General features: G+C 34.6%; 1 protein-coding gene across 1 annotated transcript in view; it reads left to right on the top strand.

The window, feature by feature from the left end:
- ITM2A (integral membrane protein 2A) overlaps positions 1 to 12,794 on the top strand; it is a 900,602-nt gene that overhangs the window by 27,117 nt on the left and 860,691 nt on the right. The window lies entirely within an intron of this gene.

Raw genomic sequence — 12,794 nt, 5'->3', positions numbered from 1 at the left:
TTTTTTTTTTTTTTTTTTGTTAATGTTGATGGCCATTATACAATCCATTGAAGCCCAATTTGGTTGTTTTGATTTCCTTTTTTTAAACTTCTAGTTCATTGTGTACCAAAAGTTGCTTACAACCTACAAGCTTCAAAAGTGGATGCCACATTAGGATTAGATGTGGACATCGTGAATCCTTCATGTCTCCTGGAAAGAGATCAACATCAAGATTGGACGTCCTTTGGATGGCATTGCAGACCTCATTACTTAATAAGCCATTACGGTTTTAATCCTCATCCCACTATCAGTTGGATTTTCTGACCCTCTTCTTGCATTGAGTCTCACGACATTGAACAGAGCTCTGTGGTGTAGCCTGCTGAGGAATGGAAGGAAGATGTCCAAGGGAGGACATGATGTAATCACCGCATACAGTTGCGAAAAGAGACACCTCTTCTGCAGCACTCAGCTATCTCACTCCTCTACTGTTACCAGTGCCTATAGCTGGACCTACGTTCTCAAAAGTGTAGATTTGCAAACACGCAATTGAGTTGGGCTTTAGGAGGACACATCATAGGAGAGAATCCCGGGTTTCTTAGCTGGTTTTCTTTTCAGGCAAGCATCCGGAGGGCCCTGTATGCAGGGGGTTTCATTTTTCTAGTTTGCCAGTAGAAATGGGAAGGCTTGATATTTCAGTCCTTTACAAGACCTTAGAACAAATCTGTGTAATTACAAAAGCTGAATCTTTATCTTGCCTAACATTCTAGGAATCTTCACCCCTCCAGGGTAAGTTTCCAGATAGCTCATTTTATTCTAGGTCCTTCAAAGTTTTTTTTTTTTTTTTTGAGATTGAGTCTGGCTCTGTCACCCAGGCTAGAGTGCAGTGGCGCGATCTCGGCTCACTGCAAGCTCCGCCTCCCGGGTTCACGCCATTCTCCTGCCTCAGCCTCCTGAGTAGCTGGGACTACAGGCGCCCGCCACCGCGCCCGGCTAGTTTTTTGTATTTTTAGTAGAGACGGGGTTTCACGGTCCTTCAAAGTTTTATGTGACATATTTCTCTTTCCCACTGTTACTGATTTCCAAATAGCTGTCAGCAAGTTGTCCTTCCCATTTCCTATTCTTCACTTGTTTGGCGGCAAAGTTCATAGAAATTAGGAACTTGTAAGATGCTTCGAAAACACTGTCATAAAGGCACTGCTAAAATAATTCACATGAAGAGTGGTCAGTTGGAAGAAAGTCTCTTAAGGATGATACATTGGTTTTAAAAAAACACGCTTAGAGAACACTTGAAATGGATTGGGTGTCAACCCAGTGAACACAATGTTTTGATTTAATTTATTTTTTGAAGTTTATATGGTGATGGTGTGGCTTCTGAAATGGGCAAATATTCAAGTCAAAAGATGTTTTGTGCTTTCTTCTGCCAGGAATGGGGGATGGGTAGTGGGAGTACAATCTAAGAAAGGACATGTGTGCTATTCTTGGCATCTCCATCAAATTCCTGGGAAGGAATTGGCAACAGTGAGTGGGCTTGCTGGGCATCATCTTGTGGTACTTAAGACGACCTGGGATGTGCAAGGGAAATGTGGGTGGCATCAGGATGCCAGGCCACAGCCCTCTTTACAGCTGTACTAGGTTCCTGCAGCCTGCTGTATTTCCCTTGGCGATGTAAATGAAAAAGGAGGGGTCATTTCACAATTTCCTGCTGCCGAGAATCTTAACAACATATATGAAAACAGTTTATTTACTCTTTGGTGCTATGGATCAATGTCAGGGTGGTTAGCTCTAAACTAAGCCATCACCTCCAATTTGTACAACAGTATTGACACATAAGGTTACACTCATTACTGATCAAGTGTTCTATGTTAAAAATTGCATTTAATTTCTAAGGATTAAAAAAGGCAAAACAAATTGGTGATAATATTTCGCTCTTGAGAATACTCAGTGCGACTGGTTGTGTAAGCATTTACACTGTCATGCTCCTCAAGCCTATTTTTACTTGTAGAAGTGTTGCTCTATTTGTCTTTCCCAATGTATAGTATTTTTAAAAAATTTTATTTTCTTGAGGGTGGGGTAAAATACCTGCCATTTAAGAAAATGTGTAGAAAATTAAAAAACCCAAGAAATAGGGAAAAATCAATGCACAATAATTAGACTGGTTAGTCCCAGTACCACACTGAAGTGGGCTCAGTGATTTTCAGAGTGAAGAAGCCTTACTTGTTGCATAGTCCCTCATGCTCCCACAAAAATCCAGCAATGGAAATGCTTGAGTTATTTTTGCCTGATCAAGGGGACTCAGGAGTCAAACAAGGAAAACCGTTGAGTCCCATGAGGAATGAGCACTGTGAGTATCCGTCCTGAATGGGGCATAGTGAGGAAGTGGTCTGGAAGCGTATGATCATTGTCACCTCATGAAAATATGTGGCAGGTGGCTTTCAGGAAAAATACCAAGTCTGAATTATCCATGTGGCAGCTTTGCATAGGAAGATGAATGCTTCAAACTGGAACTGAATTGCCTTCCACTTGCTTGACACAAGCAATGATGAGGGTGACCCATACATGCAGTGTGAGTGGTAGGCTTAAAGATAAGTAAATGTTTTCTGCTGGGTGTTTCCTTTGTCCCTGGGCTGTAAATTAATACAATAACAAAATATCACTACACTTATTAGGATGGCAAAAATCCAAATACTCCAATTTCAGGTGAGGATGTGTAGCAACAGGAACTCTCATTTATTGTTAATGGGAATGCAAAATGGTACAGCCACTTTGGAAGACAGTTTGGCAGTTTCTTAAAAATTTAAAAATATTCTTATAATAGGACCCAGGAATCATTCTCCTTAGTATTTACTCAAATGAGATGAAAATTTATGGCTACATCATAACATGCACACAGATGTTTATAGCAGCTTTACTCATAGCTGCCCAAACTTGGAAGCAACCAATAGGCCCTTCAGTAAGTGAATGGATAAATAAACTGTGGTACATCTAGACATATTATTCTTTACTTAAAAGGAGCTACATGATCATGAAAAGACATGAAGAAAACATAAATACATGATTATTAGTGAAATAAACTAATCTGAAGAGACTACATTCTGTATTATTTCAACTATATGAAATTCTGGAAGGCAAAACTATGGTTACAGTAAGATCAGTGGTTGCCAGGGGTTAGGGGACAGGTAGGGATGAAGAGGCAGAACACACGGGTTAGTTCAGGGCACTGAAGCTGCGTAATATTTTAATGATGGATACATGTAATTATACATTTGTTAAAACCCATAGAATGTACGACACCTAGTGTTAACCCTAATATAATCTTTGGATTTGGGGCAATGCTGTGTCAGTGTAGGCTCATTGATTTTAACAAATATACCACTCTGGTGTGGTATGTTGATAGCAGGGGAGGCTGGATGTGTGAGGGAAAAGGGACATGTGAGAACATACATGTATATCTGTACTTTGTGCTCGATTTTGCTGTGAACCTACAGCTGCTCTGAAAATGCCACAAAGCTTGCTGTTCTAACTGAAATTCAGCCATATTCTCTCTGTGTTGTTGCAAGGTTGGATAATTTTCAAGGTTTTGAAAATATTAATTCTAACATTTTTTCCATTTGTTCTTTTCATAAAAAATTTTTTTGGAAGTCTTTACCAGTTTTACTGACTTCACTCTGGATATTTCACATGATCTAAGAAAAGAAAGCCATTAGCAGAATTCACTGTTAATATTTTCATGGAGGGATTTACTCAGTACAGCCCCTGGAAGAGAATCACATTAGGATATACACATGTATGAGCTGAATAAAATGATGGGGTCGAAGTGGTAGTGGTGCTAGGATGCACAGTCAATGCACAGGGAGCCTGAGTCCTTGGAAAAGTGTAAACAATGCCACACTTAGCAATTTCCCTAAGGGTTTCCCTACTGGGGCTGTTCAAAGTTACTTCATTTAGGCATTGGAGTGGGTGAAGTAAATCACTTCTTCAGAGGTAGTGGTCACTGACTGAGTTTTGAAAAAAAGCATTTTTTTTTTTCATAGGCAAAAATTGTTCACATAGGTGAACTAAAGGAGTTTGAGTCTTTTTTAGAATCTACCCAGGCATTAGAAACCTATAAGAATATGATAATTATCTTCCTAGGACACTACTCTCAGAAGACTCATTTTCTGAAACTTTTCTATAATGTTAGTTGAAAATTCCTCTCAATTCAAATTCAAGTCCTTGTCTTATTACCATCTTATGTGCCTAGAAAACTGAACAGTTTTACTAAATATTTTAGCTATAACCTGACAATTTTCTTGAATATCAATTTTTTCAGTTTCCCTTTGAAACTGGGAATGTTATTTTCCTTCATTGCATGTATATTAAGTACTTGCCACATCCATGAATGCTTGCATGTGGATGTGGGGGAAAAGAGTCTCTCTCTACTACAGTGTTGAGAAATTGTGGGATTCGTTTCCTATGTATATGCATACTCTAAAGATGACTCAATGTGTTGTTTTAATCTTGTTATTTTAATGTTGTAATTCTTTGCATGGCAACTAACTGTTGAGTTTAGAAATTAAAATTCTGTAATAACAGGATAAAGAGAGGAATATAGCAGCAACTGAGGGGGGCAACATTTTATGTAATAGAACTTAATATGAGGAATGATGGAGAATAGTATGCTTCTCTTCATCTTTTATGTCTTTAAACAAAATTTTATTTTTAAATATGTGTAAAGATTGTTCACTTTTATTTATTATTTATTTTGTTTTGAGACAAAGTCTTGCTCTGTCCCCCAGGCTGGAGTGCAGTGGCGGGATCTCGGCTCACTGCAAGCTCCGCTTCCCGGGTTCACGCCATTCTTCTGCCTCAGCCTCCCGAGTGGTTGGGACTACAGGCGCCCGCCACCACATCCAGCTAATTTTTGTAATTTTTTTAGTAGAGACGGGGTTTCACCGTGTTAGCCAGTATGGTCTCGATCTCCTGACCTCGTGATCCGCCCGTCTCGGCCTCCCAAAGGGCTGGGATTACAGGTGTGAGGCAACGCGCCTGGCCGATTTTTCACATTTTTTAAAAAAGTGTGCCTTTGAAGACATGGTGCAAGTAGATAATTTTAGATAATCCTAATGGAGACCATATCCACTTCGGGCAGAAAAAAGAATATAATTATAGGAATAATGTGCCTCTACTTTGTTTTGACATTGGAAATAATGTGCAGGAAGGGAAAAGTGCAGCAATCACCTAGTCCAATCAGAAATTAGGTAATATACAAGTAACTTAGTGGGATCATTGTCATAGTTTTCAAAGTAAACAAATCTCTTATCTACTAATGCTCAATAACAAAATTATGTTACAGTACTTGATAAAATATACTACATAAGTAAACGGTGGTTAAAAAATATTACCCATGATTTCATTGGCATGTTACAAACAAAACATCATTGGACAAACACAGGAATATTTTTGGCTTGCATTTGTTATTTTCCACAATTTATTACTAAATTTAAAGTTGGCTATTTTTATGTAAATGTGGACAGTATCTGTACTTTCTGGTAAAGTTTGAAGTGCCAGACAAGGCACAACTTATCCTTGCCTATTAAAGGATAAACCATCTTGATAGTGTTGGTGGATCATTTGGGCTTTCTATTATAATCATATCTTTCACTTCAAGCCTCAGTCATCTGGTAATTTACATTATGTAGAGAAAATGCACCATTTTCAGTGTAAGAGTATTTACACTAAAGACCGGAGCCTGGCAGGGGGAAGGGGGCAAGCTGAGGGAGAGCATTAGGACAAATACCTAATGCATGCAGGGCTTAAAACCTAGATGACAGGTTGATAGGTGCAGCAAACCACCATGGCACACGTATACCCATGTAACAAACCTGCACGTTCTGCACATGTATCCCAGAACTTTAAAAAAAAAAAAAAAAGACACATTGCTCCATATTTCACATATGATAATCTTCTGTAGAGTTGCTAGGCTATTGCTGAAGCTGTTTAAATTTCAAGAAAGCTATATTGAGCGTTGTGCTATCTTCACAATTTCTTTTTCCATAGTACTTTATTCTTCTAATAAAGCCTCTATTCAAATCTATGTTTTCACTAGAGTGATCACTTATGATAACTGCTTGGATATGTGCTCAGCACATACAGACCTGACTGGATACACTATCTGGCTGTGCTAAATGTGTGATACTAATGTGTGTAGGTGGTGGAGTTGATGCTAAGTAATAACATTTTGACAGATTTCCCTTAATGATGTTATTTATTTCATCACCAATTATGTTTTTATCCAACATACTGTAGGTAACAATTATTTGAGAGGGAGAATAAGTTAAGTAAACTTTACCAAGGTAAAATCAAATGATGTTTGGGAAATGAATGAATACAAATCATTTGTATGATGAAGCTATAGGTGAAGAAGATCATTTCTTCAGAGATAATCGTCACTGAGTTTTGAAAAAAGGTGTGTGTGTGTGTTTTTTTTTTTTTTTTTAAAGGCAAGGGTTGTTCACATGAGGTGAACTAAAGGAGTTTGGGTCTTTTTTAGAATCTACCTGGGCATTAGAAATCTATAAGAATATGATAATTATCTTAAGCTACGTGGATGGTGTTATTTTTTGGTACATGGTGAAAGTAAATTATATAGAGCCATAATATACTGAAGATCAGTCTCTTCGCATGCTCCATGTTTACAACTACTAATGAAATCACTGGGGATTCTGTGAAAATTCCAGGGTAAATTTTCTTTGTACGTACTATTCTGAAGACACTGTGGGCAATTTGGTGATGTTTGAAATAATAGGCATTTACCCATTTTGGAGGTGGCGCATTGCTGTATGTTTCGCGGTTATTTTATTTTAAAAATCATTTTTATCTAATAACAGAGTTTCTACAGTGTTTTTTCTTATAGTGTACAAAAGCACAAGACAAAACAGGTATAAAAACTATTAGATAAATAATAAAGAGTACAGTTACACTTATTACAGTTATTATAATCTATTTAAAAATAATTTTCACCAAAAAGACCTCATACTGCTCTTATAACAATACTTATTTTGTTAACAGTAAAATACATTTTCCAAAATAGTAGCTACACATCTCAGAACTATGTAATGAATAACAACATGGTAAGAAACCATTCTGATTTAGCAAACATACAGTCAACATGAAAGCAAAGATTGACATTTAACTCACCATTGGAAATTTCAGTCATCTCTTAGATGCCCCACTAGTGAAATACTGCTCAAAATTTTCATTTACAGAAACACAGTAAGTTTTTCAGTACACTTACATATTTTTGCACTAAAAAACTAGAACTGGTGATATAAACTAGAAGGCTAAAAAGGTATCCAAAATTTTTATAAATCTATATTTATATTCACAATTTTCCTAAAAAGTTGAATTACTTAAACTGTACTTCTTCTTAATAGTGTAGGAAATCATCTCAGCAATTTCTCTAGGTTCTGGGTAAATACATTTAGATGTTTGTTTCATTTCCCACTCAGTGACTATAATTCCTTTCACTAACATTTTCTTTAATGCTAAACAATTGAATTAGAATGAACTGAAACTTCAGACACAACTTTAAGATATATACCTATGGACCCAATTTGTGGGTTTAGATTTGAAGTCAGACCTTCTTCTCACTTTATTCTTTATCAGATTAATTGTTTTACACATCGTGAAATAGTATTGTAGGACTTGTGCCATATGTAGTAGTAATTTTTGGTCTGCTTCATATGGGAAAACACAGTTATTCAATGATTTGGATCATAAATAACTTAGGTATTTGTTTCATTGTTTATTACACAGTGACATGTCACTGATGTGAATTATCTGGATAAGTGTCTTAATTCTTTTTAATTTTCTGTTTTGTAGGTTGAGACATTAACTCTATGCCCAGAAGAATTTTTAAAAATGTTGTATTACGGCACACCAAGAGGATGCAAAAATATTCAGAACGGGGGAGCTCTACAGAGCAGACAGTCGGTCTCCTCCCAAAACAAATGGCACAACAGAAATAGCGGAAGCAGGGCAACAAAACTACTGACAAGATTGAAAGAAGCTTGAGAGACACATAAACCGAAGGCAATGTGTGGCCCTTGCTGGATCTTGATTTGTACAAACTCAGTGGTGAAATTACATTCCTGAGACCTTTTGGGGAAATCTGAACAATGATTGAGGTATAAGGTGATATAACGGTATTCATAATTTTCTTTGGTGTGATAATGGTAAAGTGCTTATTTTTCTTTTAAACTTTATCAGTTGGAGATACATGGCTGATAAATTTACAGTGAAATTACATAATGTCTGAAATTTACTTTAAAATACTTCAGAGGGGAAAAAAGCATGCAAATGAGCATGTGTGTAAGAGCTGGGATAAGTAAAACAGAACTGGCAAATATCAACAACCTGAGCTGAGGCATGGGTACAGAAGGCGGCTCATTCTGTAATTTTGTGCATGTTTAAACATATCCACAATAAAAATTTCCTAAAAAAATGTTGTAGTTGCTTATTACTTTCAAACTAGATGGAAAAGTTACTAACACTGATTTCACTCAATCTAAACAGAGACTACGTGAGATTAAACAATTAGCCAAGAGCTGCCAAAGAGAATGTTACTTTTCAATTTAGTCTAGTGGCAGTGTATGGATATAAAGTGAAAGGGGTTTCCAGAGATATACGGGATTTGTTTTAAAAATACTGGAACTTTTTATTTAAAGATCAAGTCAGAGTTTGCTATGTCAACTTACAGTTTAGTGTCAGCCATCTATAAATCAAACAACTAAACTGTGTCAAAGAACTTAAAAGCAAATTGAAAACATATTCATATAACAGTATCATCCAATTACAATGAGTTGAGATCTGGAAAATGCAGATAATCCATTGGGTTATTTCCAATCTTTATTAAAAAATATTTAAGCTTTTTGAATAAAATACATAGAATATACTGAACTTTATTCAGTAAATAGATATTGCATTATAATTTATGAAAGTGAATCATCTAGGAAAAGTTTTACATCGTAATGCACTATTTAGTCTATAGGAATTTAAAATCTGTAGGAATTTAAAATGTGTAAGTTTGTATGATTTGACATAATTTTATGTATGAAATCTAAGTTGTCATGTGGTTTTCATTTCTTAAAAGTTTAAATGTTTTTAATTATAATTTTTATATATTCAAATCTAAACTGAAATGCGACTTATCTTTTAAAAATTCCCAGGAATTACACAGTATCATGTAATGATGCTTAAAATAATTTTAACTACTTCTTACTAAAGAAAGGTATTTTATAATTTATACCAGTCTGAGCTTTAAATGATACAGTAAGCCAATTAAGTAATTTCTTCACATTTAGCTGCCTAGAATTCCTGGGTTCTGCAAGAACTGAGAAGTGAATTTTTACCTCTAGAATCATGGCTTCTGAATTAAAGTGTTGTTAGTGTATGTAGTTAAGGGAAATCTTGAAATATTAGAACTCCTAAAATTGGACTCTCTATAATGCACACATGGAAGCTTTCTCTTCTAGAATGGGACCATCCACAAACACAATTCTACCTGACTAACAATTATGACATTTCCAGACTCTCCCTCACTAGTAATTAAACTTGGCATAGTATCATTTTGTCTTTCAGTAATATAAATAGTAACAAATTGCCCCCAGATGTCATTTTTTTGCATCTTATCATTGTGAGCACTCTTATCATTTCACTAAATGAAGAAAATGAGGAAGCAAAACTGGAGGAATTAAAAACTTGGTCCTCAGGAAAATGGAATACATGCTCCCTTTTTGGAAACTGTCAGGATTACCAGAATTTATATATCTCTTCTATAGAGGTACTTTCCCTAACTTAGTAAATAGTTGCTGAATTTCATAGAAATCTATTCACAGCATATTGAATATAGTCCTCTACATTTCGAAATCGGATAACTTTCCTGGCATGGTTTCTGTTTTGGTACATATATTATTTATCTAGAAGAATACAATGCCTTTCACTTGAAATATGTATTTAGGTGCTTTTAAAGGAAGTCTATTTTTAACCTTAAAACTGTTAAAATTTACACTTTTTACTTGCTGACATTATTAAATGCATTTTACCTGATAGCAAATCTTGCGATAATAATTATTTGAAGTTCACTGCCTTAATAACCATTGGTTTTTGAAGGCATTTAATTCCCAACGTCCAAAACTACCTTATAAAACTCTCAAAACCATAAAGAAAATAATTTATGTAGAAGTATTTTGTGTTCAAAAAGGTTACATGTGAAGCTTAGAGAAAATTATTTACAATTCTGTTTGTTCAAATATCTGCAAACATATGTTTGTGTTGAATCTTTAATTTTACTGAGGAGAAGTGAACATTTGTAATAACTTTTAAAACAAATACATAAATGTAATGGCTATCTAATATCAATTTTTATTTTAAAAATATTGGAAGTTACTACTACACATAATAGAAGAATGTCCTTTTTAACTCTGATTTTACAAGTTAAAAATATGACAATGCCTGCATTATTTTTCCTTTTGGGATTAAAGTCACCTGTTATATAGACAAGTTTTATTTATGTTGTCCTCCTATAATAAAAGTGGAATTACTGAATAGAATATTAGTGTGAACACTCATACTATATCTACTGTCATTTTCATGAAGACCAACCTCCCCCACTGATATTGGAGTTATACAAATACTGAAACAATAATTCAATCCCATGTTTCTGGGTTCTTAGTTGAGCCAAAGGACCATGTATGACTGAACCATGTCTATTCATAACATAAGGTGAACTGCTTATTAGCATTTTAGAGAGTGGTTCAAATTCTACCATCTAAAATATGTAACATGTGAATTGTCAAAAAAAAATTACCATGATATTACTTGGGTTGGGTTATTTGACTCATCAATTTTAATTTGGAAATTAAGAAGAAAAATATTTTAAAAGAGGGCCCTCTGAAGACATTTCTTTCTTAGAAAGGTCATTTTATGCATTTACAGGGGCTATTTTGCTCTGAGCTACTAAAATGTATATCTATATGATACTATTTTTCTAGGACAGGGAGGCTTGGTTTATTTGAAGGGTCATAAAAAACACACGCACATAAAATTCAGCTGCTCATCTATTGTCTGTCTTCTGCTCTTTCAAGAATTATATATAGACAAAAAGTGTGCTTTTGTTGTTGTTTCAAACAAATACATCCATGTAGTACTGCCTTAAACATGAAAATTTTGAAAAAAATCACCTTACATCCCCCATAAAAAAGCAAAAGAAATTATGTGTTACGCTCAAAGATCACGAGTTACATACTAAATTGGCTTCCAAATAGCATATATTCTAAATACTACGTTGTTTGCTAAAACTTGTAAAATTCAAGAAAAACTATTTCCTTAATGAAGCACTTAAGAGTAAAACACTGAAATCCCAACAGGTTTGCTACTTTCAGTTATATGTGCTGAAGAAATATTCATTAAATGGAGCAGTGGCTCAGCAACACAATTTCCAAATGCTTATTACATAAATTTTAACATTATAACTTACAGAATATAACCACCAAATGGAGAGCACAACTAAAAACAAAACATTAAATGCATTTTATTTTACAAATGGCAAAGGAAATAAATCTCAGATTAGGTTAAAATGTTGGGCTTGATACCTTATCAAAATGGCCTTCATGAAAATATTTACTCAATGGTAGTTCTACATATCTCTCAATCCTGTTTTAATGTTAATTTACAATGTAAATTATATTTTTGAAAATCTTCAATGAGTGAGACAGATGCACTCTTAAATCAATGGAATTTTGAAAAGTATTGGAAACTTTAAAACTTCAACAATGTTCTCAATTATATACTTTAACTTCCCATATTTTTAAAGTTGAACGACTACTTCCAGGTAATAGATGCACTGAATAAAAAGGATTTTTAATTGTATCTGAGGCATTTTTCATCTTTTTATCAATGCATAACCTGTGACTTTAAAGACAAAGTTTAAACTCTTTAACTTGAATGTGTTTTAATAGATCTTTGCTGATGTAAGAAGATGGAATTTGGGCACAGAAGGCTTTCCCAGTTTTGAGGGGAAGTTGACAGTTCTGGCTCTGATATTTTTGTCTTGAATTTAGCTGGGTTTTCTCTAAATTAAATCAACTAGTTAATCCTTCTCTTTCAATTTTGTTCAACTAAACTGGGCATGAGTCACTATTAGAAGAATATATAAAATTTTAAAAGTTATAAATACCCTACTTGTAGAGCTTTGATAATGTGTGGATATTTTTGAAATACAAGAATATTCTGGTTTAAAAAATATGTACCTGCAGCTGACAAAATTTGTCTCACAGATATGAATGTTAGAATTATATTAAAAATTGCTTTCTTTTTTGGTTTTAGTTAGGTTCCTGAAAAAGAAAAACGTCCTAAACCAAGACTCAGTATTGCATTTGTACAAAATAAAATGACTACATACTAAACAGGCAAAGATAATACTGTTTCTCTCTGGTAATGGGATATCACATGCTTTAGAGTAGGGTTTTTGAAAACGAACTTCTATTAACTCCTTTTGGCAAAGCAGCTAGCATTCATTAATTTATAGAAAAACTTTTCCATTTACTACCCTAATGAGGAGAATGAAATAATACTCCTTCTCAAGGGAACTAGCCTAATCCTGGAGAGATATTCATACACTATTGAAAACTGGTATTTTTCTGGTTAGTTGGGAGCAAAGTACTAGCTTGGTAATGGTATCTATAGAAAGAAAGCCATGAAAAATAAAGCTACAGCTTTTTCTTCAGTGATACCATCCCCATTCAAGAAGTTTAAATTCGTTCTCTTGAGAAAGTCAT

Source organism: Macaca thibetana, chromosome X, assembly GCF_024542745.1.
Source record: "Macaca thibetana thibetana isolate TM-01 chromosome X, ASM2454274v1, whole genome shotgun sequence".
Classification (NCBI taxonomy): domain Eukaryota; kingdom Metazoa; phylum Chordata; class Mammalia; order Primates; family Cercopithecidae; genus Macaca; species Macaca thibetana.
Note: the sequence above shows the minus strand (reverse complement) of the source record. Positions and strands in the feature narration are given on the sequence as shown.